General features: G+C 43.4%; 1 protein-coding gene across 6 annotated transcripts in view; it reads left to right on the forward strand.

Moving 5' to 3' along the window:
• Positions 1-768: 768 nt before the first annotated feature.
• ZBTB44 (zinc finger and BTB domain containing 44) overlaps positions 769-25536 on the forward strand; it is a 76276-nt gene continuing 51508 nt past the window's right edge. For 2 of the 6 annotated variants that reach the window (XM_058664097.1, XM_058664102.1), the window contains exon 1: positions 1764-2174. The gene's annotated coding sequence lies outside the window, so the exon portion shown is untranslated. Of the gene's footprint in view, positions 914-1758; positions 2175-25536 lie in introns of those variants that run through there. The other 4 variants (XM_058664098.1, XM_058664100.1, XM_058664101.1 and 1 more) reach the window with 4 other exon arrangements.

Genomic DNA, 25536 nt, shown 5'->3' on the forward strand with positions numbered 1-25536 from the left:
ATTGAGTGGCCTCCTATTAAATGCCCTAGGGGAGGTAGATGAGGCTTATTTTGATTACCTTATTACCACACCAGTGGTGCTCTAGCTGTTCACCTTATACAAACCAAACACTCATCCTTGCACCACCACCTCCAGCTCAAAGTCTTTGCCTCAGCCTGGCTCCCCAGGTAAGCACTCAGTCATCTGTTTCCATCTTTCTTCAGATCTCAGCAAAAATCCTTTAGTATTGCATCTTTCTGGTTTTCCTCACCTCTGAAACAAGTATAATTATATATACACACACGTACACATATATGGATGTATGTATTTGTGTGTGTATGTAAGAGAATAACAAGAGAAACCTAGAGATCACAGGTGCTGCTAGGACTAAATAACACTACAGAATAACTTGTTGGAAACAGCCAGGGACTATGCATACAAGCCGTTTTGACTGCTTTTACTTCTCCAGTGGATTTCAGCTGTTAGAATTAGGGTGTGCGGGTGCTTGGCTGTTTGCCCAAGATTGGGGAGAAGATTAACATGAGACGTCGCTAAGCTTTGGGAAGAAAAAAAAATCCGCTCTGCTTTGGCGGGGAAATCAGCTTCTCCACCTTGCACAGAGGAAGCCCTCTGTTCCTAAAAGCTGGAGGTGTGGGAAAACAAAGTACGCCACGACCGGGTGCACAGAGTGCCCCAGCGCCCACCCACCTCCAGATACCTGGGGAGCCTCCAAGGCTGTCCCAGAAAAGAGACTCGAGACTTGGGGTCCCGCGCCTTTGCACTTCAAACGATTGATTTGGCAACCGACCCAGAACTCCAACACCCACCAGACAGTTACCGGTCACTTCCGGGTGGCCGGCACGCTCCCTCCCCGGAAGCCCTGGAAGCTAAGCGATGGGGGAAATCAAACGAGTCACCGTGGTGAAAGCAATAGGTATATATTTTGGACCCGCTGTCGGTACCCCGTGTGGGTGGGAGGGCGGTGTGTGGAGGGTGTTGGGGGCGGTGCGGGGAGGAGGGAAACAGCCGATTGCTCTACTCTATGTCGCCCGGGGAAAATTCCAGAACCACCTTGACAGTGGTGAGCGGCAGAGTACAGGCGGTGGTCACGGGAGAACGCCCCGTGCACACGACCCTCACCTGCCCAAAAGCCTCGGTTTCCAGGTGTGAAAAATGGGAACACGACCCACTAACCTCTCTCACCGAGAGAGCAGTTGGGGTGTTCCGGCTTCGATCCTGCCACAAAAATAACCCGGAAAAAAATCGGAGTTTCTCCTGATTTTTAGTTGGAAAAGGACGGGAGAGGGGAGGGGAGGATGCGATTAGTTATGAAAGCTGAGGAGGAAAAAAATAATGCTCTGAGTGTAGGCGAGGGAGAAGGCTGCGTGCAGGAAAGGTGCATTGTACAGGCCTTATGCAAACTATGGATATGAACCTGCACGCGGGCCCACAAGGAAAAAGGCTCTGTGTCAAAGCCCACAGGCCCCGCGCCAAGCGCCCCCGCGCCCCACCAGGGCGCCTAGTCGCCCACAGTTCAAATCCCGACGCCTCCAAGAGCCTTTTCTGCGCTTGCGCAACACGCTCGGCTCCCCGCACACCGGGCCCCGCCCCCCGCTGGCCACGCCTCTCTCACCACCCCCCCCATCCCTCGCCGCCGTGTGCGCACAGGATTGTGGGACACAAACAAAGTGCCCCCAAACAGGCTGGAGTGCGAAGAGCGGCCACGGCGGCGGGCCGGCCCGCGCGTGCGGCGGCGGCTCCCTCCCAGCCTCCCCTCCCCTCCCCTCAGTCCCTTCCCCTTCCCCACCCCGCCCCGCCGGGAGAAGGCCCAACGTAGCCGCTCTGCCCGCTCGGCCGGCCGCCCTCGGCCAGCCGCCCCCAACGGCCGGCCGCGCGCGGCGCCGGGGCCCCTTGGCTCCTCCCCTCGGGCCCCTCCGCGCGCCCGGCGTGCCTTGCTCGCCGCCACCGGCCCTGCTGCACCTCACGGGCGCGCCGGGGGGCCGGCCCGCCATGCCCCAGCCCCACGGGCCTAGGCGCGGCGGCCCGAGATAGGGTCCCCTGAGCTCCCGGGGGAGGAGAGGGAGGGAGCCCGCGCTCCGCCCCCTGCCCCCGGGGTGTCGCCGCCGCCGCCGCCGCCGCCGCCTCGCCGGCTCAGCCTGGCGGGGAGGAGGAGCAGCAGGCCTCCGGGCCCGCAGGTAATGGGGAGGGCAGGCTGGGCGGGAGGCACGGCGGGGAACGCGGCCGCTGCACGTCGCCGGTGCACTGGGGGAGCGCTCGCCACTGGGCTGCTGAAGGTCCGTCACCCCCCATACGCGCGGGGCGCATCCCCGTAGGGTCTCCCCTGGCAGGAAAGGGAGACCGGCCTGGAGCCGCGCAGTCCAGCAGCGACTCCCCCAACCTTGCTGGGTGCGCCCCGTCTGCTGCACGCGCGTTTGCCCCACGCCCTTAGTGCAGAACGAGCGCAGGTGTTCCCCTCTCCGCTCACCTGGTCCACCCCGCGAGTCCGAGTCCTGCGTTTTGCCTCCCTCTCCCTTCTGCTGCTTTGGTACTGTGAAGAAAAAGATGGCACTTCTTTTAAAAAAAAAAAAAAAAAGGCTTTTTATGTTTCCCACCTAAGAGGTTTCTACATTGGCTCGTTTTACTGCCGGCCTGACCAGAAAAGGGGGGCTACATGCAAGTGAAATGAGGAGCACCTTGCAACCAGTGAAAAGAAATTGGAACCCTGTGAATGCTGGGAACCGTAACCAGCGTTTAGAATGAGGCCCCATAATTGAGTTCTTTATTGCAACTTAGAGAAATGAAGACAGAAACTTAATTTCTTTTTCTGTGGCGATCGGGGCAGGATTCCCTTTGACTCTGGCTTCTGTTACTCGTGCTTACTGGGAGGTAGTCTAACAACCGTGAGCAACCTGTGCAGTTTGATAGATGGCAAAGACGGGATAGGTAAAGCTTGTGGTTTCCTTCTGTTTGAGATTTCGATTGAGATTCTTGGATTGGAAAATCTGTATGAATGCTTAATTTTTTGTAATTTCCCTCGGACTTCCAGGGGACTGATAATATTGAATTTCATCTAACTTGGTTTCCTCTCAGGGTAGAGAGTGAATGTTTCCCTTTACTGTTGTGCTTTAGCATGATTGTATTGATTATGAAAGCTAGGTTTGTTTTGTGCGACACTGCTAGGCGTTTCAAATATGTGGTCAGTCTAATGACATACTGTGAGCTCAAATTTTATGGTAATTAGCACTTGCCTTAAGATGCACTAGTTGGTAATAGAATTGAGATTAGAACCGCAGAGAAACGGTCTTTAAGTGTATTTTCTACTGTATGTTTTGATAGATGTTCTTTTTTAAAGATTTATTTTTTTATTTTTAATGGAAAGTCAGATGTACAGAGAGGAAGATCTTCCATGTGTTGATTCACTCCCCATGTGGCTGCAGTGACCACAACTGCATCAATCTGAAGCCAGGAGCCTGGAGTCTCTTCTGGGTCTCCCACATGGGTGCAGGATCCCAAGGCTTTGGGCCATCCTCAACTGCTTTCCCAGGCCACAAGCAGGGAGCTGGATGGGAAGTGGGCTGCTGGGATTAGAACTGGAGCCCATATGGGATCCCTGAGGGTGCAAGGCCAGATTTCAGCTGCCATCATGCTGGGCCCTAATAGATGTTCTTTAAAAAAAAAAAAGTGTAACAATTTTCAGTCTGTGAAACATAAGGGGGGAGGAAGTGTGATATGCTCCCACCAGTAAAATTCGGTGATTGGTATTTTGTAGTGTTGTCCCCGTGTGTGTGTCCAAGTGAAAGTAAATTGCAGGCCGAATCTTCACTAGTTTTGATTGCTAAGTTTGGTACTGTGAGGCAACTACCATTCTCATTTAGGGCTTGAATGATTTTGTATGCAATGTTGGTTTCAATTTTAACTGATCCTGTAGGGTTGTAGTACTGTTCATGATGTGAAAACCGAGAGGCCCATTCGTCACTTCAAGCCACAGCCTGACTGACTTTGGCTGTTTTTAAGAATAGGACCTGCTGTTTTGAATGACCATGGATTCACTCTTAGCTAAAAAGGAGATAAGAAAACATTCAATTCATAACTTTTATATTAATCATAACTATTATAGTAAAAAATAAAGCTCACATACCAAAACTAAGTTGCCTTCCCTTGAATGAATTCTGCCTGACTAAAACAGTGAAAGAAAAATAAAAATAAAATTAACGGTATGTAGTCTAATTTGTAAATGAATGTGGATATATTTTACGGCCTTACGTAATTATAATTGTTCTGCTTGTTCTGTGGTTATGTCTAAGACTATAGAATATGATTTTCTTCAAAGTATATCAATTATTGTGAATGCTTTGGTTCAGATGTGTCAAATTAACAGTAAAGCAACAAATAGAAGAAAAAAAAAAAGTAAATTGCAGGGCCCTGTGCCATGGCCTAGCAGCTGAAGTCCTTGCCTTGAACAGGCCAGGATCCCATATGGGCGCCGATTCTAATCCCAGCAGCTCCTCTTCCCATCCAGCTCCCTGCCTGTGGCCTGGGAAAGCAGTCAAGGACGGCCATGAGAGACCCAGAGGAAGTTACTGACGCCTGGCTTCAGATAGGCATAGCTCCGGCCGTTGCGCTCACTTGGGGAGTGAAACATCGGACGCAGGATCTTCCTCTCTGTCTTTCCTCCTCTCTTTATATCTGACTTTGCAACAAAAATAAATAAATCTTAAAAAAAAAAAAAAAAGTAAATTGCAGCCCTGCCACCGCGAATATTTCAGTACACATTTCCTAAAAATAAGTATGTACATTCAACCCCAGTAACATCAGTACCTATCAAAATCCAGCCCGTACTCACATTTCTTCAGTTGTTCTTTTAGCATTTCTAATTGTTCTCACAGCCTTTCTCTCTTCTGCAGTCGGGATTAATGTGCTTCATTGGGTGGTTAAGTCTTGATTCTCTTTTGTAAAAAATAATACTCATTGTCTCTTCTTTTTTTTTTTATACCTAGTTAACCAAACCGGTTGTCTAGAATACACCCACATTTTGGGTTGTTTGTGTCCTGTTGTTTCATTTATTCCTTTTTCCTCTAAACTGCTGAAAGTTAGGTGTCGCTGCCCCTCAGCAACGGCAACACTAAAAACGCCGAGTCATACTCTTGGAGGTGGGGGGGGGGGACTGGCAAAAGCGGATGCCCCCGTTTGTCTAAGCTTTCCTACGCGCTTCTTCGCCACCCTTCCTCCCGTTTTCCGCCACCCTTCTTCCCACATTTCTTCCCTACTCTCTGCTTCATTCCCCAGTCTCCTCGTCGCCCCCCAGTCTCCTCGTCGCCCCCCAGTCGTCTACTGTCCGTCCGTCCCAGTCCTGCCCTGTCCCCCGTCTTCGTCCGCCTTCGTCAGTCTGTTACTGGCTACTTTTATATTGTTTTTCCACCAATCACTTCTGCCCATGGTCCAGGGGGCTATCTGATAGGCCAGCAATTGCAGCAGGGGGAACTAGCCTATCCTGTTTACCTGCTGGTGAGACAAATCCCACCTCCTGGCCCTCCGCCAGCCGCCATCTTGTGACCACCTAACGTACAGGTGGGGTCAGTAGCTCCCCACAGTTAGGTCTGCAGAAAGGCTTGATGAGTTTGATGTGCAGCTTTCATAGGCAAGAATGTCATGTAGGTGATGCTGTATACCTCATACCACATCATGTAGGGAGTGCGTAATGCCACATGGTGATGCTCTAAGGTGCTAAATGGGATCCTTGATTAAAGTGGTGACTTCCAGATCCGCTACAGAGATATGCCTGGCCTGTTTGCATTCCCAGGATAATTCTTGGGGACATTCTTTGACACCAACCAAATATCCTGTTTCTAAGGACTTTTTTTTTTTTAAAGACTTATTCATTTTATTACAGCCAGATATACAGAGAGGAGGAGAGAGAGAGAGGAAGATCTTCCGTCCGATGATTCACTCCCCAAGTGAGCTGCAACAGGCCGATGCGCGCCGATCCGAAGCCGGGAACCTGGAACCTCCTCCAGGTCTCCCACGCGGGTGCAGGGTCCCAATGCCTTGGGCCGTCCTCAACTGCTTTCCCAGGCCACAAGCAGGGAGCTGGATGGGAAGTGGAGCTGCCGGGATTAGAACCAGCACCCGTATGGGATCCCGGGGCTTTCAAGGCTAGGACTTTAGCCGCTGGGCCACGCCGCTGGGCCCTCTAAGGACTTTTAAAAAACTTATTTAATTAAGGAATTGGAGAGCTCACGCTTCTGGTTCACTCCCCAAATGGCTGCAACTGCCCAAGCTGCAGCCAGGACCCTGGAAGTCCATCTGATTCAAGTACTGGGGCCACTGCTGCTGTTTGCCCAGGCACATGAGTAGAGGGCTACGTGAGAAGTGGGACTGTTGGACTGGAGCTTTGAAACATTGCTTTTTGGCCAGCAGCTTAACCACATGTTACAGTGCTGGTCTCTGAATATCTTGCTTAGATTTTTAGCACCCATGGCTAACTCTGACTTAAATTAATTTTTTGTTAGAGGTTCTTTGTAAGATTCCTTCCTTAGGTAGGGGATGAATTTTCCTAGTTAAATATCTAATACAAATTGAATTTTTAATTTTATGCGTTTAATTAATATTCAGAGTAAAGAACTGGAGAGATTTTCTCCCCAGTGGTGGCAGGCAAGTTGCTCTGTTTTGTTCATTATTTTGAGGGGCACATCATAACCATGCTTGTTTATTTACAAGGGAGAGACGCAGGGATCATCTGTGGACAGGGTCCCTGTCGTGCTGCCCGCAGCAGCCAGGGCCAGGTGTGGGGAGCTACTGACCCCACGTGTAGGTTAGGTGGTCACAAGATGGCGGGTGGCCGAGGGCCAGGAGGTGGGATTTGTCTTGCCAGCAGCTAAACAGGATAGGCTAGTTCCCCCTGCTGCAATTGCTGGCCTATCAGATAGCGCCAAGTGATCCACGGGGAGAAGTGATTGGTGGAGAACGATGTAAAAGTAGCCGGTAAAAGCTGGACGAAGACAGACGGACGAAGACGGGGGACAGGGCACGACTGGGACGGACGGACAGAACAACACTGGGGGCGACGAGGAGACTGGGGGGCGACGAGGAGACTGGGGAATGAAGCAGAGAGTACAGGAAGAAAAGTGGGAAGAAGGGTGGCGGAAAACGGGAGGAAGGGTGGCCGAAGAAGCGGGTAGGACAGCTTAGACAAATGGGCGGCGACAAGCAGGAGCAGCGGAGAGAAGGTTTTAAACACAGCCGCTTTTGGCAGTGAGAGGTCCGGTTGCAGGCTTTTCCCGGACCCTCAAAAGTTTGACTAGACGTTTTTAGTGTCGCCGCTGCTGGGCGGCAGAGACAGCCAGGCCAGAAGCCCAGAGCCCTGTGCAGTGTGATACATGGCAGGCCCCCAGCGCTGCAGCTGTCGTGCCCTAACCCTGCATGCACTTCAGCAGGTGGCTGCATCAGAAGGGGATCAGCCAGGAATCACACCAGATACTCCACGTAAGGGATGTGGGTGTCCTCAACAACGGTCTGCTCCTCCCCCCTGCATTTATTTATTTATATTTATTTTGAAAGAAATCTTTTCATCCAGCAGTTCAGTCTCTAGATCACACTCCTAACCTTTCATCGGGTTTTATTCATTTTATAAATTGTAACATTGTTTTGTTTGTGATGATGTCCCAAAATTTGATCAGTGGCAATCATCCAAGCTGACTGCTCTGCCTTCTGCAGCCCTTCTCACTGATTAATGCTGGAGTGCCTGCTGACACGGGCTCTCAAAGGCTTGTGCTTGGTTCCACATGTGGAGACGACGGTTTATTCAAGAAGTCTTGGTTCCTTGTACAGAGGAATGGTATATAGAAACCAAAATCTGGATATTTGGCACGTTCCATGCTGCTGGGGGCTATTGCTTCTGGGAGCTTCGAGAAGAGAACAAGAGACATTTTTTGCTTAATCATCAGTTTGTAATAATCTTGAAAAGAAAAATAAGAAACATTTTTTGTTTAATCATGGCTTTGCAGTGATACATCTAATTCAGAGTTAACATGGTAGATTTTTGTATTTCATTAAATATTTGTGCCTTTTGTTTTTAAATGAAAATCTTACTGCCGGATAAGGTTAATTTCTGTTACACAGTCTTCTTGAAAGTACAAGTGTTACTATCAGTAAACCTCTGAACAAAATTTAATATTTCTTTGCACTGCATTTTTGTACTTAGAACATGTTATATGAAAGGATTATAATCAGAGTGCTGTGTTTAAAACTCAAAATACTTTTCTTTGGTTATATTGCCAATTTGTTATGATTCATTGGTTACATTATTCTAGGATCTTACGTGATACATATATATGATTCAGAAGTCAAAATAAGGTTTTAAATTAAGCTATACTTCAAAGAAACCTCTGCAAACTCATTTTAACATAGTATATTCTTATTTCTTGATATCTGTCCTCTGTATCTTGAGTGAGAAGGATTAGTAGATGTGCTATGTATTTGAAACCACAGAAGAGTGCTTATAAATTTTACAATTAGGGGCCGGCATGTTGGTTCAACTTGTTGATCGCCACCTCCAAGCACTGGCATCCTGTGTGGGTGGGTGCCTGTCGTGTCCCAGCTGCTCCACGTCCAATCCAGCTCCCTACTTGAGGCCTGAGAAAGCAGTTGAGGCTGGCCCAAGGCTTTGGGGCCCCATACCCATGTAGGAGACTCAGAAGACTCTCCCAGCTCCTGGCTTCAGATCAGCTCAGTGTGGTCATTGTGGCCATTTGAGGAGTGAACCAGCGGATGGGAGATGTTTCTGTTTTCTCTAGAAATCTGCCTTTCCAATAAAATGTTTTTAAATGTTTTTAAAATGTTTACAACTGAATTTTGTTCCCTGTAGCAAAGAGAAGGCACTAAGGCTAGTCTGTAGAAGTTAGCGCAGAAGTGGAATTCAAATGTGCTTTTAGCACATGGCATGTTTTTAAATAAAAATTACACGGAGCTGCAACTTTTACTTGAAAACCGTGTCTTTCTAAAGGCATGTAGTTGGTATAGATTTAATGAACCCATTTACTTTTATACTACACGACAGAACTGCCTGACCTAAGCTGTCTTTAGATACAGAAGTATTTGTATATGCCATTAGTAAAGATAACATAGTTTCTTTGGATTGGATCAAATTTTTTTATAGATTGGATCAAATTTGATAGAAATTCCTAATTGTGTAGTCTGAAATACTGTGTTCAGATGAAGTTTTAGAGAAAATAGCTAAAGCACAGGTAGCAGTTCATCCTGTTGAACAGCAAGAGCTGTGTCCACAGTACGTGCTGTTTTTCACTGCTGAGGGCAACAGAGCACAAACATTTATCTTCTTCAGGGAATGCTGTAGGAAGAAGGAAAATGCCTTTGCTTCGCACTGCATCGCGGACCTGATTTTTCATCTTAGTAAAACAGACCGTATATGACTGTTAAACATAAGGTATTGAAAAATGCCAGTACTTGTGTGGCAGCGAGGGGCTGTAGCAGTAGGCTGAACACAGGGATGCTGTTGTGCCCTTTCCGTGTGGGCTGTGCTGTGCACTTTTAAACATCATCTCACTTAAGTGTTACAATTGCCTTTTACTACTGCTACTATCTTATTTTACAAGAAATGCTATCTGGAATTAAATGCCTTGCCTGTGTTGTCCTAGCTAGTATGGCAGAGCTAGATTTTCAGAGTAACACTTAACTGCTGCTCCTCACAACTGAAAGTAACCAGTCGTAAAACTGAGCATATTCGCAGCCACTGTGAAGAGAGCTGGCATGCCCGATGTTTGTGCTAAGGCAGCACGCTAGATGGCATGCCAAGAGCGGACATGCTTGATATGTGTATTGGGCATCCTTTGGGTTACCCTTCAAAGATGGCGAACTTCCTGATGCATGTAGATGCCACTTAGTCATGTAAAAAGTAAAGTATCAAAAATTAAGATGGTTGATAGATGAAAACTTTCACAAGCAAATGTTGGAGGAAAAGATTAAAAATGTATTTGCATTAAGCAAATGTTGAGAGTTGTGTCTAAACTAATACGATGAAACGTCTTCCATGTCTGTGTCTACTATGATGATTCTCTGTGTTTTAGTAAGGCTTCCTCATTCGGTAAGGATAAAACACCTGCCACTGAAAGTGCTCACGTGTTGCAGACTTGTAAAGGGGAGGGGGGTCTCATTACCTCGGAATCTTTTAATTAGGCTCTTTGCAACTCTACACTTTTACTACCCTTGTAAGTATTACATGTATCAATTTCCCCCTGTGGTTTCCTGACATTTTGTAGGCTGCTGTTAAGTACAGTACACTCTATATAAACTTTATAATGTTTTTGCTTTAAATTCCACTTGAAGACTAAAATAGATAGCTCTTGAGCCTCAAATAATTGATTGAAATTTATATCCTACTAAGGTGAAAGTGATACGGGCTTTTGTTTGCATTTTGTATTGGAAACAGTTTAGCACTTTTTAGGCAATGAAATGGAAATTTTTTAGATCCTTGTCATGGGATCTAGTGTTTGAAAATCTAGATTTGTTAAGAATCTAAAGTAGTGATTGTGTATTTGCCTTTGAAAATAGAGGTTAGAAGGTAGCTCTGTGGCACAATGGATAGCGCATTGGACTTCTAGTGACGAAAATAGAGGTTAGATTTCCTGCTTGAAGGCAACATGCTGCATAGTCCATTAATTTCTTTGGTGACATTATTATTAATGTAGATAGTGATCTTTGCTAGCACGCTTTTATATAACTTATCCTAGTAAATCACCAACTTGAATTGTCATAGTGTTTATATTTATACTAGTAATTCTGTGTTGTAAGAATAAAATGATTAGGGGTCCGGTGCGGTAGCCTAGAGGCTAAGATCCTTGACTAAACACTCCAAAATTCCATGTGGGCCCTGCTTCCTGTCCAGCTCCCTGCTTGTGGTCTGGGAAAGCAGTTGAGGACAGTCCAAAGCCTTGGAACTCTGCACCCACATGAGAGACCTGGAAAAGGCTCCTGGCTGTTGCAGCCACTTGGGGAATGAATCAGTGGACAGAAGATCTTCCTCTCTGTATATCTGACTTTCCAAGAACAAAAAAATTAAGTAAACCTTTAAGAAAAAAAGAATAAAATGATTAGTAGTATTTTTCCCTAGATAACATCTTTAATCGTCACACTGAGTATTCTTTTTTTAATATTTATATGGTTTTTAAAAACTAACATTACAAATGCTTTATACCCAATCTTTTTTCCAATTTTATTACTCTAAGACAATGCTGTCTCTTTATTTGTGCTCATGATATGTATTTCTGTATGCTGGAATGATTTGCTGTTAATTTGGTGGTGAAAATTTTTGATACATTCAGCATAAATAGATGCATTTTGAGGGTAGCAGTGAAAACTGACTTTGTTCAGTTTTCACTGCTACCCTCAAAATGCAGTTTTGGTGAAATGTTATTGCCTGGCTTCTGAAGCAAGTTTGGGTAATTGTTTTTTAAATAATTTCCCTTTATTCTGAGTTTAACCTGCCAAGTATCTAATCTCATCAGGAAGCATGTTTGACACTGTGTTGAGTTTTTTATGCTCAGATTAATAAAGTTGGTTTTGTGTGTGTGTGTGTGTGTGTGTGTGCAAAAAAAATAAAGTGAGTTTTCAAGACTTGGAAATTTCGAACTTGTTTCATATTTCGTTTTTCTCTCTTACTTGTATGTATTTGCTTTCCTTTACTTTTTTTCTCTTGCACAATGTATTTTGACTATGTGGGTTTTACTTTTGGGCTGTTAGGGAGTTACTGTTTGTTTTTCTTCCTCTCCTGAGTGGTAACTTGCCACTGTTACCTTTCTTGTTGTGGCTTTCTACTAATGTATGGGCATATTTCAAAAAGTTTGTGAAAATTAAACTGAAATATAAGTTTATTGTGGTCCAAAACTTTGAAATTCATACATATTTTTTAGAATCTTTTTCCATGAATTTTTTTGAAGACCACATTAATACGAGAACAATTTCTTTTACCTTCTGGCACTTTATGTGTGGAATAAAATCATATCGACATACTTGTGTGAACATTATTTTACTTACATAGTTCACTGCTTCTCTTTGTTGTGGGGCCCACAAGATACTATTTCTTCCTCCTTAACTAGGTTTGTTTTGATTGACTTTGAGAGGCAATGTAATATAGTGTTAAGAACTTAAATGCTTGAACATACTGCCTATGTTTGACTGTTCTTTCTAGCATATAGGGATATGTGTTTCATCTTCCTCACTGGTAAAATGATGTTGCTGATACCTATTTTAAAACATGTGAAATTACCTAATGTGTGAAAGGTTCTTAGCACAATACCTGTTGGCTGACACTGTGCTGTAGTGGGAGACTTGTGGTGCCAGCATCTCATGGACACCAGTTTGAGACTGGGTGCTGTATTTCTGGCCAGCTCCGTGCTTATGGCCAGTAGAGCAGCACGTGTCCGAGGTGCTTGGGCCCCTGTACCCACGTGGGAGACCCAGAAGAATCTTCTGGCATCCAGTCCAGCTTTGGCCATTTTGCAGCCATGTGAGGAATAAACCAGCTAATGAAATATCTCTCTGCGTCTCTCCCTCTTTGGGGCTGTAGCTCTGCCTTTCAAATTATTTGTTTAGATCTTTTAAAAATAAATGAATGAATGAATGAATGAACGAATGAATGAATGAATAAGTAAATAGAAAAAGAATGCAATATCTAGCATATGCTGAGTACAGTATACTAGAAAGTAGTTCAAGGTCATTGATTGGGTTTTTTTTTACAATTTATTGAGAGAGAATTCTAAAGCTATGGATTATTACCATTACAAAAAATTTTTTTGAAGATTTACTTATTTTCATTTGAAAGGCAGATTTTACAGAGCAAAGAAGGAGAGAGAGAGTGAAATGATTTTCCATTTGTGTTTCACTCCCCAGATGGTCACGACTGCCAGAGCTGAGCTGGTCCAAAACCGAGAGCCAGGGGCTTTTTCCAGGTCTCCCACTTAGGTGCAGGGGCATAAGGACTTGAGCCATTCTTTGCTTCTCTTCCATGTCATAAGCAGAGAACTGCATTGGAAGTAGAGCAGCCAGTACATGAACTGGTGCACCTGTATGAGATGCTGGCACGACAGGGTTGAGGAGTAGCTCTCTGTACCACTGCCCCTGCCCCTACAATTTTCTAATTTTCCAGTTTTAGTTGGGCCTTCAGTGAATCCTAGCTTATCCTCGTGGCTTTTCTTTCTCCATGCATGATTTTGTTTTCCTTAAAATTATACTTGATCTTCTCTCTTCCCCATGGGTACGATTTCCAAAGAGAAAGACAGAACTGAAAGATCAGAATTAGGACTCGTTTCCGCTGCGTCACTTCTAAACTGCAGTTGGACCCTTGCTTCTCTTGGTGCCGTCACTGGTCTGCTGGCGAAGGTCAGTCCTCTCTCTTCTGTTCCGAGTCCCATTTCCTTCTCGCTGGCCGAGGCCCTCGTCCCCTTGGTAGCTTCTGTTTCCTGTGTTTTAGCTCTTCTCTCTTTGAATCTTTTCCAGTAACAATCAAAACATTTTATTTATTTTAGTATAATAAAAGAAATGGAGAAAAATGCGGTTTCTCTTCTATAGCAATATCAGTATTATGTCTTGAACCCTTATTTCCTTTCAGCTATCCTGTTATTTTCAGAAGCAAACTGCTTCAAATTGAAATCTCTGTTCCAGTTTCGCTAGCTCACCATTGTGTTTACCTTTTGTAGTCTTGTAGCTCTAACTCTAGTCCCTTGTATGTAATGAGGTCGTCAGTGATTCCTATATACCAACACCAACTAGGCTTTAGTTTGTATCTTATTTAGCTTATCAGCATTTGCCACTGTCAGGCACCGTTCTTTGATATACCCTGTATTGTCGGTTCTCTGCCATCCTGTGTCTCTTTGATACACCCTGTATTGTCGCTTCTCTGCCATCCTGTGTCTCTGTTTCCCAGCTTTTCCTCCTGCAGTTCTTCTCTCCCATTTCTTGCTCCTGTTTCCCTCTGTCTATTAGCTTTGCTTATTTTTTTCTCATAGAATCAAGTTTTGGCTTTCTCTTTTTCCCCCTGTGGTATAACTTCTGAGCTTTATTTGCTCATATTTATTTTGGGTTTACTTTGCTGTTTTTCTGTCTTCCTAAGTTAGAAGTCTATACCATTTTTTTAAATTGTGATGGGAAATATACATGTCATTTACCATCGCAACAGTTTATATGAGTACAGTTGAGTACGTTGTTATATAACCATTACTAAATGGTAACTCTGTTTTCGTTCAATGATTATTCCCCATCCCCTTTTCCTGCTTTTTATGACATACGCCCTTCTGCTTAAAGCTTCTCCTATTGTAAGTACTCTGCATAGCTGGAATCCTTTAATATTTAGCCTTTTGTGACTTAGCAGCATGTTTTCAGAGCATGCTGAACAGCCCATTGTATATATGTGTAGATCTATCAATGGACGTTGAGATGCCTGCACTTTTTGGTGGTTGTGAATAATACTGCTTTGAAGCTTGCTGTAGAAATACTGTTTGGGCCCAGATGCTGGCGTAGCATGCTAAGCCTCTGCCTGCCTTGCCAGCATCCCAAGTGGGTGCCAGCTCTAGTCCCGGCTGCTCCACTTTCCATCCGGCTCCCCACTAATGTCTTGGGAAAATAGTAGGGGATGGCCCAAGACCTTGGGCCTCGGCACTCACCTGGAATGCCCAGCAGAAGCTCCTGGCTCCCAGCTTCCAACTGGCTCAACTCTGGCCATTGCAGCCATTTGGGCAGTAAACTAGCAGATGCAACATGTCTCTCCCCACCTATTAACTCTTTCAAGTATAAATAAATCTTTCAAAAGCAAAGAAGGAAACAAATATCTGTTCTTGTTCCTGTTTTTAATATTTTGCTATATACTGAGAAGCAAAATTGCTGGATCTCAAAATAATTCCATTTTTCATTTTGTTGAGAATTAGCAGTGTTTTCCAGAATGACTGCACCATTTTACATTCTCTACAACAGAGCGCAAGGGATTCAGTGTGTCTTACAGCTTTGCGAACACTTTGTGTCTTTTTGACAGAAGCCATCTTAATGTTAGTTGGTAGGCCAGTGATTTCAAGACATTGATTTAAAAAAAAAATTATTTATTTAAAAGGCAGAGTTAGAAAGAGGGGTAAAGGTGTTCCATTGATGGCTCACTCCCTACACTGCTGCAGTGGCTGGAGCTGGGTCAGGCTGTAACCAGCAGCTTCAGCTGGGTCTCCCTCTGCTGCAAGGGCCAAAGTACTCGAGGCAGCTTCTGCTCTGCCAGGCTCAATAGGGAGCTGATTGGAAATGGAACTGGCACCCGTATGGGATTCTGACGTCACAGGCAGCAGCTTAACCAGTTACACTTCAATGCCAGCCCCAAGATTTTGCTTTCTAATAAGTGTGTTTCAAAACTATAGATTGTAAGTACTGTTCTGAATACATTCTATAAGTTTTGACAATTACGTTTCTAGTATCGTATAGTTTAAAAAATATTTTTAAGTTTACTTGTTGATTCATTCTTTGACCAAATCATGGGTAGTTATTTAGAAGTATATTGATTAGTTTTCAAACATTTGGGATTGTCTTTTTTTTTTTTTCAGTAATAAGAACATACTCTGTGTGCATTTGTTCCTTTAAAATTTATTGATGCTTTGTTTCCCATGGGCATGCTCTATGACACTTGGGAAAAATGTAATGTGGTTTATAATACTGTTAGCATGAAAGTTATTCAGATCTGCAGTTATCTTGCAGTTGTCTTTCTTTTCAGGGTTTTGAGTTTTGTCAGTGTTTGCTTGTATTTTTTGAAACACTGTTATTTGATACGTACATGTGTTTTTGGCTGTTATTTACCACTATATCTTATAGTACTTGATGTGTTGAAGCCTGTTTTATCTGACAGCCTAACCTAGCTCCACCTACTTTTTGTTCATATAGTATATTGTTTCCATGTGAATTTGTGGATTTTTCATTTAAAGTTGGTTTCCGATAAAGAGCATATATTTTGTCTTTTTACTTGCTTGTGATAGTATGTAGTATGCCTTTTAGATGATTAATCCATTAGAATTTAATGTACTTAACTTTTATGTTGTTTTGGAAAATAGACTTGTATTCATTATGGCTACATAACAAAGTATGATCAACTGAGTGGCTGTTAACAACAACTTTTAGGCTCACACTTCGGGAAGCTAAAGTTCCAAAATTAAGGTGCTGGTAGAGTTGGTTGCTCCTTAGGGCTATAAGGGAAGGATCTTTTTTCTCAGTAGTCTATTTCTGATGGTGCTGGGAACGGTGTAACTACAGACTTTGCCCAGCACATTCCTTGTTGGTGTGTCTTTATCCAAATTTTCCCTTTATAACATTATAAGCTCTTATAAAGACCTTATCTCCAAATAAAAGTACATTCTGAGGTATGGGGGGCACTAGGATATATGTATGTGCTATATAAATATAATAAACATAAATATTTAATATCATATACATTATATACATATATATATATAAAGATTTATTTGTTAACTTGAAAGAGTTACAGAGACAGTCTTCCATCCACTGGTTTACTTCCCAAATGGATGCATTGGCCAGGGCTGGTCCATTCTGAAGCCAGACACCTGGAGCTTCATCCTAGTCTCCCACATGGGTACAGAGGCTTGAACACTTGGGTCATCCTCCCCTGCTTTCCCACACAGGTTAGCAGGGAGTTGGAGCAACTGGGACTTGAACCAGCATCTCTATAGGATGCCGGCACCTCAAGGACTCTACCCATCATGCAAGTCCCTGGGGTTAAAACCTTTTGAAAAGGGATTTCAACCTATTACAGATGTCTAAAATGGGCAACATGTTAGGTAAAGCCTATGTATAGATAGATTTGTATAGATTTTGAAGTGTATAAATAGCTGCACTCTGGAATTTTAAGAGTTTTTGGGGAGGTTTGTTTGTTTTTGTAAGACTGCAAGTGACCCAGGGCTGATCCAGGAGCCCTGCGGGTTTTGCTATTGACACAGGAGCCCAAGTACTTGGCTGTCTTTCTTCTTTCTCAGTGTGCAGTTGTAGGGAGCCAGATCTGAAGTGAAGCAACCTGGATTCTGATAACAGATACCAGCTGAGACACAACACTTCTCTCCACCTCACCCCTAGCTGAACTCTTGAGTCCTCCATGTAAACACTTAAAAACTCTTTAGGGCTAAGAAAGAGCTCTTTATGTTAGTTGTTCACTTACCCATGTGAGGATACTGGACGTGTAATTCAAAACAGTGAGTGCGATAGACTCTTTTAAAGCTTTTATTCTTACAATGATACTATGATACTAATAGCTAATATCCTTTTATTACTCTGCTTGAATTCTTATAAATGGCTACAGAATGGGCATGGGATGGCAGACTGAGAATTGAATTTGTTCAAACTTTGGTTTTATTATTTCTATTGCTGATGTGTTTGTCATATTTTTATTACTGTAAGTAAATATGTTAAGACATAATACTTATGGAAGGAAGCACGTTATTTGGGCTCACAGTCTGGCAGGTTCGTAATCCAAGATCATTTGGCTGTCTGGTGGAGCCGAAGGATTGTTTTGGCAGGGTGTGTGTGGAAGAAACTGGGAAGCAACGAATGGTTATGCCCTCTTCTACTGTTATCTCTTTTTTTTAAGATTTATTTATTTAATTTGAAAAGAAGGTAGGGAGAGAAACAGGCAGAGTAAGAGAGATTTCCATGCATTGATTCACCCCCAAATCCTTCAATGGCCAGAGTGAGCCAGGCCGCATTGGAGGTTCATCTGAGTCTCCCTAAGCACTTGGACCATCATCCGCTGCTTTCCCGGTCAATAGCAGGGAGCTGGATCAGATGGAGAGCTGGCACAGGAGTTCCCACCCATATTCCTACCTATATGGGATGCTGGTGTCAACAGGTGGCAGGGCTACCAGCTGTGCCACAACTGCAGCCGCCTCCTCTGCCTGTAACTGCCAACCCTTTTCAGTGTCATATCCTTTATAACCCAAGTACCTCCCACTAGGCTCAACTTCTAAACAATTCTACCAAACAAAGCACACTAATCCAAGACTTTGGAATTTAAGCATCTGCATAAATAAGGAAGGGGGTCAAATCCTATTCAAATTATAGCTTTCCATTTCCTCATTTACAATTGAGTTATTAAAAAAAAAACCCACTTTTTCTCAGAGTTTGTAAATCTAAAGAGAGAAAGAGAATGACAGTTGATAGCAGTTACTCAATGAATGTGTTAAATGTGTCTTTACCTGATCACGGATATTCACAATTAACATGACTTGATGACTATCAGCAGTGAGAAAATCCTGGTAGTTTATTGTTCCTGATTGAATTGATTTAATGATTAGTTTTGCATAAGTCTCAGGGTTCTTAAGTTTCTGAACAAGAAGGGGTTAATTTGTGTAAAAAAATATTGAAATCTTTCTCTGTTTAAAAATTTGCAGTTAAGGGGCCAGGCCACCAGAACACGACACTGGGGCCCACCATGGCAAGAGGGACTGCAGAATACATGGGGAAAGGAATTTGGGAAGTGAGAGAGGGGGCTACTGAAGGAGTGCAGGACACATTTGGAATCACTTCAGGGGACCTCCTTAGAACAAGGTACTATGTTTGCCGGTCAACAAGGTTGCTAAAATGGGTAGATTAGGTAGGGGAAACTGGAAGGTAATAGCTAGGTTGGACCAAGGCACGTGCTGTGGGAAACCAGGGCTAGGCTAACTTGCATCACCCACCAGCTGCTCCCACACACAAATGCTATAGCTAGGGCCCTGCCCTGCAGAGCTGGGCCACGTTACCCACCAGCAAGTGCCCAAGGTGGCAGGAAGAGAGGCTGCTGGACCATGCAAGACTGAGCTATGACACCAACCAGCACATGAAATAACTGGATCTGGGAGCAGATTCTGTAGATTTGTGGGCTCACCCTTTTGGGATTGCAGTACCCACTGGTTTGGCAAGAGCTGAGGTTGTGACAAGGCAGGCCAGGCTGTTCCAGGCTGCAGCACCCTCCAGCCCATGCAGAGACTGGGACTGTGGATGTACTGTGCTGGGAAGGGACCTACCACCCACTGGTACAAATGAGATCTGGGTCTGGGAGCAGGCCTTATAGGGGAACTTGGGGGACTCCCCTCATAGGCCGCAACTCCCACTTGTGAGCATGAGAGCTGGGGCTAGGTTAGGCCAGGCTGGGCTGTGTCACGCCTTAGCACCCATTGGCACACGTGGGAGCCAGGACAAGGGCGTGGTCCCTGCTGGGCTAGGCAGCTGCACTTACTGGAGCACGAGAGAGCCAGGGATGGGGGTGGGTTGAGCTGGGCTAGGCTGCAGCACCCACCAACAACAGATGGGCCTTGGGGCGGGCCAGGCCAGGCCAGGTTTTAGGACCTGATGGCACACTCAAGAACTGGGGCTGGGAGCAGGCCTTGTAGAGGAACTAAGGAAACTCCCCTGCTAGGCTGTGGCTCCCACTGTTGAGCATGAGAACCTAGGCTGGGAGCAGACTAGGCAGAACAAGGTTGTAGCACCCCCTTGGTATGCGTGTGGCTGGGTCACAGCACCCGCTCACCTACTGGTCTACATGAGAACCAGGTCTAGGAGCATGCCAAGCCGGGCTGGGCTGTAGCACTCACCATTTAGAGGCGGAATGGGTGTGGGCCAGTCTGGCTTGCCGCAATACCCTCAGATGAGGCCAGAACTGGAGACCGGCCATGTCGGGCTGGGCCAAGCACCCACCAGTTCAGCCGGGAGCTTGGGGAACTCCACTGTTAGGCTGCAGCTCCTGGAACTGGTGAGCGCTAGAGCCAGGGCTGAGGGCAGCTTTGAGTTATGGGTCTTTCTTAAGTCGGCTATATTAAAAGAATTTTTTGAAAAGATTTGTTTTTATTTGAAAGGCGAATTTACAAAGAGAAGGTGAGAGAGAGAGAAACAGAAGTCTTCCGTGTGCTGGTTCATTCCCCAGATTGCTGCCAAGGCCATAGCTAAGCCAGTCCACAGCTGGGAGCCAGGAGCCTGGAGCCTGGAGCCTCTTTCAGGGTGCAGGAACTCAGGGACTTGACCCATTCTTCACTGCTTTCCCTGGCAGAGAGCTGGGTTGTAAATGGAGCAGCCAGGGCACAAATTGGCACCCATATGTGATACCAGCACTTACATGTAGATTAGCTCTTTGAGCTACCACACTAGCCACGAAAACATTTTCAACAGAATATTTACAAGTTAAACACTTTATTTACTTCCTGTATTTTTGCCTCAAGTTTTCTTTTGTTAGTTATTTGTAATTAAACTTTTATCTTCATTGAGTTTCAAGTTTTTAGCTCAAAGTTACTTTAAGCGGAATATTTATTACTCAGTTTTAGTCTTTACATGTGTTCTATTTTTAGGATGATGGGATAGAATGGGTTAATGTGATTGAATATGGAAGAACATGCTTATCATGGAAGTGAGCACCATAAACCACATGCATTTAATTCAGTATATTTTCAATGCCCACAATTTGGACAATTGTACAATACGTCCAGGGCTGTCTTTTCCCTCAGGTTGCATAAGACTCTGTGAAAGAGCAAGATCTGTAAGAGCTCATTGATTACCTGTTGCTCATAAAATATTATGCTGAGGAATCGAGCACTGATTGTTCCATGGGATCACTGCCTGTCACGAGAGGTGTTGTGGACAGCACTATAACACACACACAAACTGATTGTTCCGTGGGATCACTGCCTGTCACGAGAGGTGTTGTGGACAGCACTATAACACACACACAAACTGATTGTTCCGTGGGATCACTGCCTGTCAAGAGAGGTGTTGTTGACAGCACTATAACACACACACAAACTGATTGTTCCGTGGGATCACTGCCTGTCAAGAGAGGTGTTGTTGACAGCACTATAACACACACACAAACTGATTGTTCCGTGGGATCACTGCCTGTCACGAGAGGTGTTGTTGACAGCACTATAACACACACACAAACGATGTACGGGGAAAAAAAGATTACAGTCCATTGCTAGTTTATCTATATGAAGACTTACAGATACACACATTCATACTATATTTATTAGAGCATAATATATTTGTTATTGGGAACAGCCCAATAATTTATCAACATTAAATGATAAATAGTGCCAAATCCATACAATGGAATAATACTCAGCAGTATCAAAGAACAAAAAGTCTTGAGCTCAATGTGATGGTATTCATGTCTCAGCTTAGCAAATGACAGTGATTTTCCCATTCCAAGAGACTTCACATCTGTAAACTGTTTGCTGGAAAGTTCTGATTCACAAATGCAACAGATTAGGACATAGACCTTTTGGGACTTGTAGTTGATATTGTCAGCCCTAGAGAACATCCAAGGAACAGCATGTTTTTGATGAGAGGCTAATGAATTTAGTTGCACCTATTGAAATATCTGTGATATGATATGTAAGGATCCTGTTTGTATCAGAATGCCATGAATCAAATGGCTTAAGTAATAAGGACATCCATAATTTCAAATGAAAGCAAAGGAAGCATCAGAGTAAGCTGTCTGCAGAATGGATTAATCCAACAATCCTAGGCACAACATTGGGAGCAAGTTCTCAACTTACCAGTTGCCAAAACTAGCCTACCTCTCCTGTGTGTCCTGCAACCCCATTCTAGGCCTTAAGTTTGTATTGAAAACACCTGGTTGGCTTCGTTTGTTTTTAGTTAGGAAACTAACTGCTGAAGCCCTCCAGCAGGTTCTATTTTTCTTGACCCACCGTCTTTTACTGAAATAGAAGTATAGTGCCTTCATTAACAACCTTTAGGTCCTCCCATCTGTACAGACATAACAACTTTTATCCTTTATGAATGTCTTAAATGACGTATGACAAAAGAAAGCCTTTGCACACTCCATGGCACACTATTTCCTTACTCCTTTTGATATGCGTATTTGATAGAACGTTGCAGTGAAGAAAGTGTCTTTTTATAAAAGCAATAATGGGAATCTTATTCAGGAGTAAAGATGAGTGCTGTGTACATCCGTGATTTTCCAGTCTGCCAGTCTCCCTTATGGACTTTATGATGTGTGTATTTATGTGCTCTTTGTATTAGTTGTTGGATGTCAGAGAGAATACTTATTTGTCCTTTTGGGACTGGCTTATCTCACTAAGCGTAATGATTTCCAGCTGGGTCCATTTTATTGCATATGTTAAAGATTTCATTTTTCTATGGCTGAGTATTCTGTAGAGTGAATATACCACATTTCTTTATCCATTCATCTGTTGATGGCATCTGGGTTGGTTCCATGTCTTGGTTATTGTGTACTGCACTGCTATAAACATGGAGTTGGAAATACTTCTCATATACAGGTTTCATTTTGTTTTGATATATTCCCAGGAATAGAATGGCTGGATCGTATGGTAGATCTGTTTTCAGTTGAGGAATCTTCAACTAACTTCCATAGTGGTTGTGCTAGTTTACACTCCTACCAACAGTGAATTAGGATACCTTTTTCCCCTTACATCCTCACCAGCAGGTACTTGTTGATTTGTGTATGTAGGCCATTCTCACTGGAGTTAAGTGGAACCTCATTGCGGTTTCTAATTGTGTTTCCAGGATAGCTAGAGAATCTGAGTATTTTTTTATGCTTATTGGCCCTTTAAATTTCATTTTTTGAAAACATCTGTTCATATCCTTTACCAGTTTCTTAATGGATTGTTTTTGTTGTTCTTGAGTTTCTGGAGTTCTTTGTAAATCCTGGATGTTAGTCCTCTATCTGTTGTGTAGTTTTTGAATATTTTCTCCCATTCTGTTGGCTGCCTCTTATGACAATTTCCTTTGCAGTGTTGAAGCTTGCTAGCTTGATGTGATCCCATTTGTTTACTTTTGCTCTAATTACCTGTGCTTTTGAACTCTTCTGCCATAGTCTTTGCCTGTGCCTTTGTCTTGCAGTGTTTCTGATGTTCTCTAGTATTTTGATGGTGTCAGGACCTAGGTCTAGATCCTTGATCCATTTAGAGTTGATTTTGGATAAGGTGAAAGGTAGGGGTCTTGTTTCTTACTTCTATGAGAGTAATTCCAGTTTTTCCAGCACCATTGGTTAAACAGACTTAGGTTCAGTTCACTTGTCAAAAATTAGTTGGCTGTAGATGTGTGGGTTCACTTCTGGGGTTTCTATTCTGTTCCATTGATATTCTCTGTTTTTACACAGTACCAGTGCTGTTTTGATTACAATTTGCTGCCCTGTAGTTAAGTCTTGAAGTCTGATATTGTGATACCTCCAGCTTTGTATTATTTTTTTAAGATTGCTTTAGCTTTTGTGTTTGCATATGAATTTTTGTTTAATACTTTCTAGCAGAGAAGAATGTGGTTGGAATCTTGATTGGAATCTCATTGAATTTTTTGTATCTTTTTCCTTTTTTTTTTAAAGATTTATTTATTTTTATTACAAAGTCAGATATACAGAGAGGAGGAGAGACAGAGAAAGATCCTCCGTCTGATGATTCACTCCCCAAGTGACCCAATGGCTGGTGCTGTGCCAAACCGAAGCCAGGAGCGGGAATCAGGAACCTCTTCTGGGTCTCCCACGTAGGTGCAGGGTCCCAAGGCCTTGGGCCGTCCTCGACTGCCTTCCCAGGGCAACAAGCAGGGAGCTGGATGGGAAGTGGAGCTGCTGGCGTCCATATGGGATCCTGGCTTGTTCAAGGTGAGGACTTTAGCCGCTAGGCCACGGCGCCAGGCCTGGAATCTCATTGAATCTGTAGATTACTTTTGGTAGTATAAAATTTTGATGTTGACTTTAAATCCATGACCGTGACAGATTTCTCCATGTTTTGATGTCTTCTTCTATTTATTTCTTTAATGTGTTGTAAATTTCATAGTAGAAGTCCCTCAAATCCTTGGTTGGGTTTATTCCAAAGTATTTAAATTTGTTTGTTTATTTTTGCATCTATTGTGAATCAGACTGATCTTGCAAGTTCTTTCACAGTCATGGAATAGTTTGTGTATACTAAACCATTGATTTATGTGCATTTATTTTGTACTGTGCAACCTTGCCAAATTTGAGTTCCAGTAGTCTCTTAGTTGAGTCTTTCAGTTCCTCTGTGTAGAGAATCTGATCATCTGCAAGATAGCTATAATTTGACTTTCTCTGTTCCAATTCATGCCTAATAACTCTAGGTGGAACTTTGAGCACTGTGTGGACTAGCAGTGGTAAGAGTGAACATACTTGTGTGGTTCCAGATCAGTGGGAATGCCTCCATCTTTTCCTGATGGAAGATAATGCTGGTATTGGGTTTTTCATATATTGGCTTGATTGCATTGAAGAATTATTCTTCTAACCTAATTTGCTTAGAAATTTTAACATGAAGGGATGTTGAATGTCATCAAATGGCTTTCTTTGCATATATGGAGATAATCATGGGTTTTTATGCTTCAGTCTGTTGATGTGGCATATCACATGAACTGATTTGCCTATATTGGGTTCCATGCTTACCAGAGGTAAATTCCACCTGGTCTGAGTGAGTGGTCTTTCTGATATGTTGTTGGATTTTATTGGCTAATATTTTGTTGAGCATTTTTGGATATATGTTCATAAGAGATACTATTTTATAATTTTCTGTTGTGTCTTTTTCTGGTTTAGGAACTAAGGTGATGTTGGCCTCATAAGAGGAATTTGGGAGAATTGCCTCCCTTCCTGTTTTGAACAGTTTGTGAAGGATTGGAGTTGGTTCTTTCTGAAAGATTTCTTGGACATCAGCAGGGAAGCCGTCTAGTCCTGGGTTTCTCTTAATTGGCTCAGTCTCTGTCCTAGTTGTTCCATTTACATTTTCAATGTTCCTGTGATTCAGTTTCAGATTCATGTTTCCAAAAATTTATCCTTTTCTAGATTTTCCAAGTTACTGGCATAATATAGTTGTTTACAGCAGTGCAGAATGATTATTTATATACCTATGGTATCTTTTATACATTTCTTTTCATCTCTGATTGTATTGATTAGGATCAAGGATCTTCTTCCCCCCCCCCTTTTTTTTTGGTTAGTTGGGCTAGTGGTGTATCAATTTGTTACTTTGTGTAAAGTCGTTAATAAAAATATTTGGTTTTGGTTTTTTTTTTCTTTTTGTTTTTTTGTTTTTCTTTTAATTATTTATTATTTTACTTCATTAATTACATTGTATTATGTGACACAGTTACATAGGTACTTGGGTTCTCCCCACCCCTCCCCAAACCCTCCCACCATGGTGGATTCCTCCACCTTGTTGCACAACCACAGCTCAAGTTCAGTTGAGAGTCCCCCATTGCAAGCGTATACCAAACATAGAGTCCAGCATCTTATTGTCCAGTCAAGTTCAACGGCTTCTTAGGTATACCCTCTGTGGTCTGAAGACAGAGCCAGCAGAGTATCATCCCAGTCAATTGAAAGCTCCAACATACCATCAGCAAAAATTTACATCATTATGGAATTAATTGACATAGTAATGAGTAACCAATATGTTAAAAGTGAATGCGAGTTCCCAGCCACCTTCTGTGACCACCTCACCTACACTTCAATTTTAGTTTATACACAACATATAACATTCATAACATAACATGTTACACATAACATCATATCATCTT

Source organism: Ochotona princeps, chromosome 4, assembly GCF_030435755.1.
Source record: "Ochotona princeps isolate mOchPri1 chromosome 4, mOchPri1.hap1, whole genome shotgun sequence".
Classification (NCBI taxonomy): domain Eukaryota; kingdom Metazoa; phylum Chordata; class Mammalia; order Lagomorpha; family Ochotonidae; genus Ochotona; species Ochotona princeps.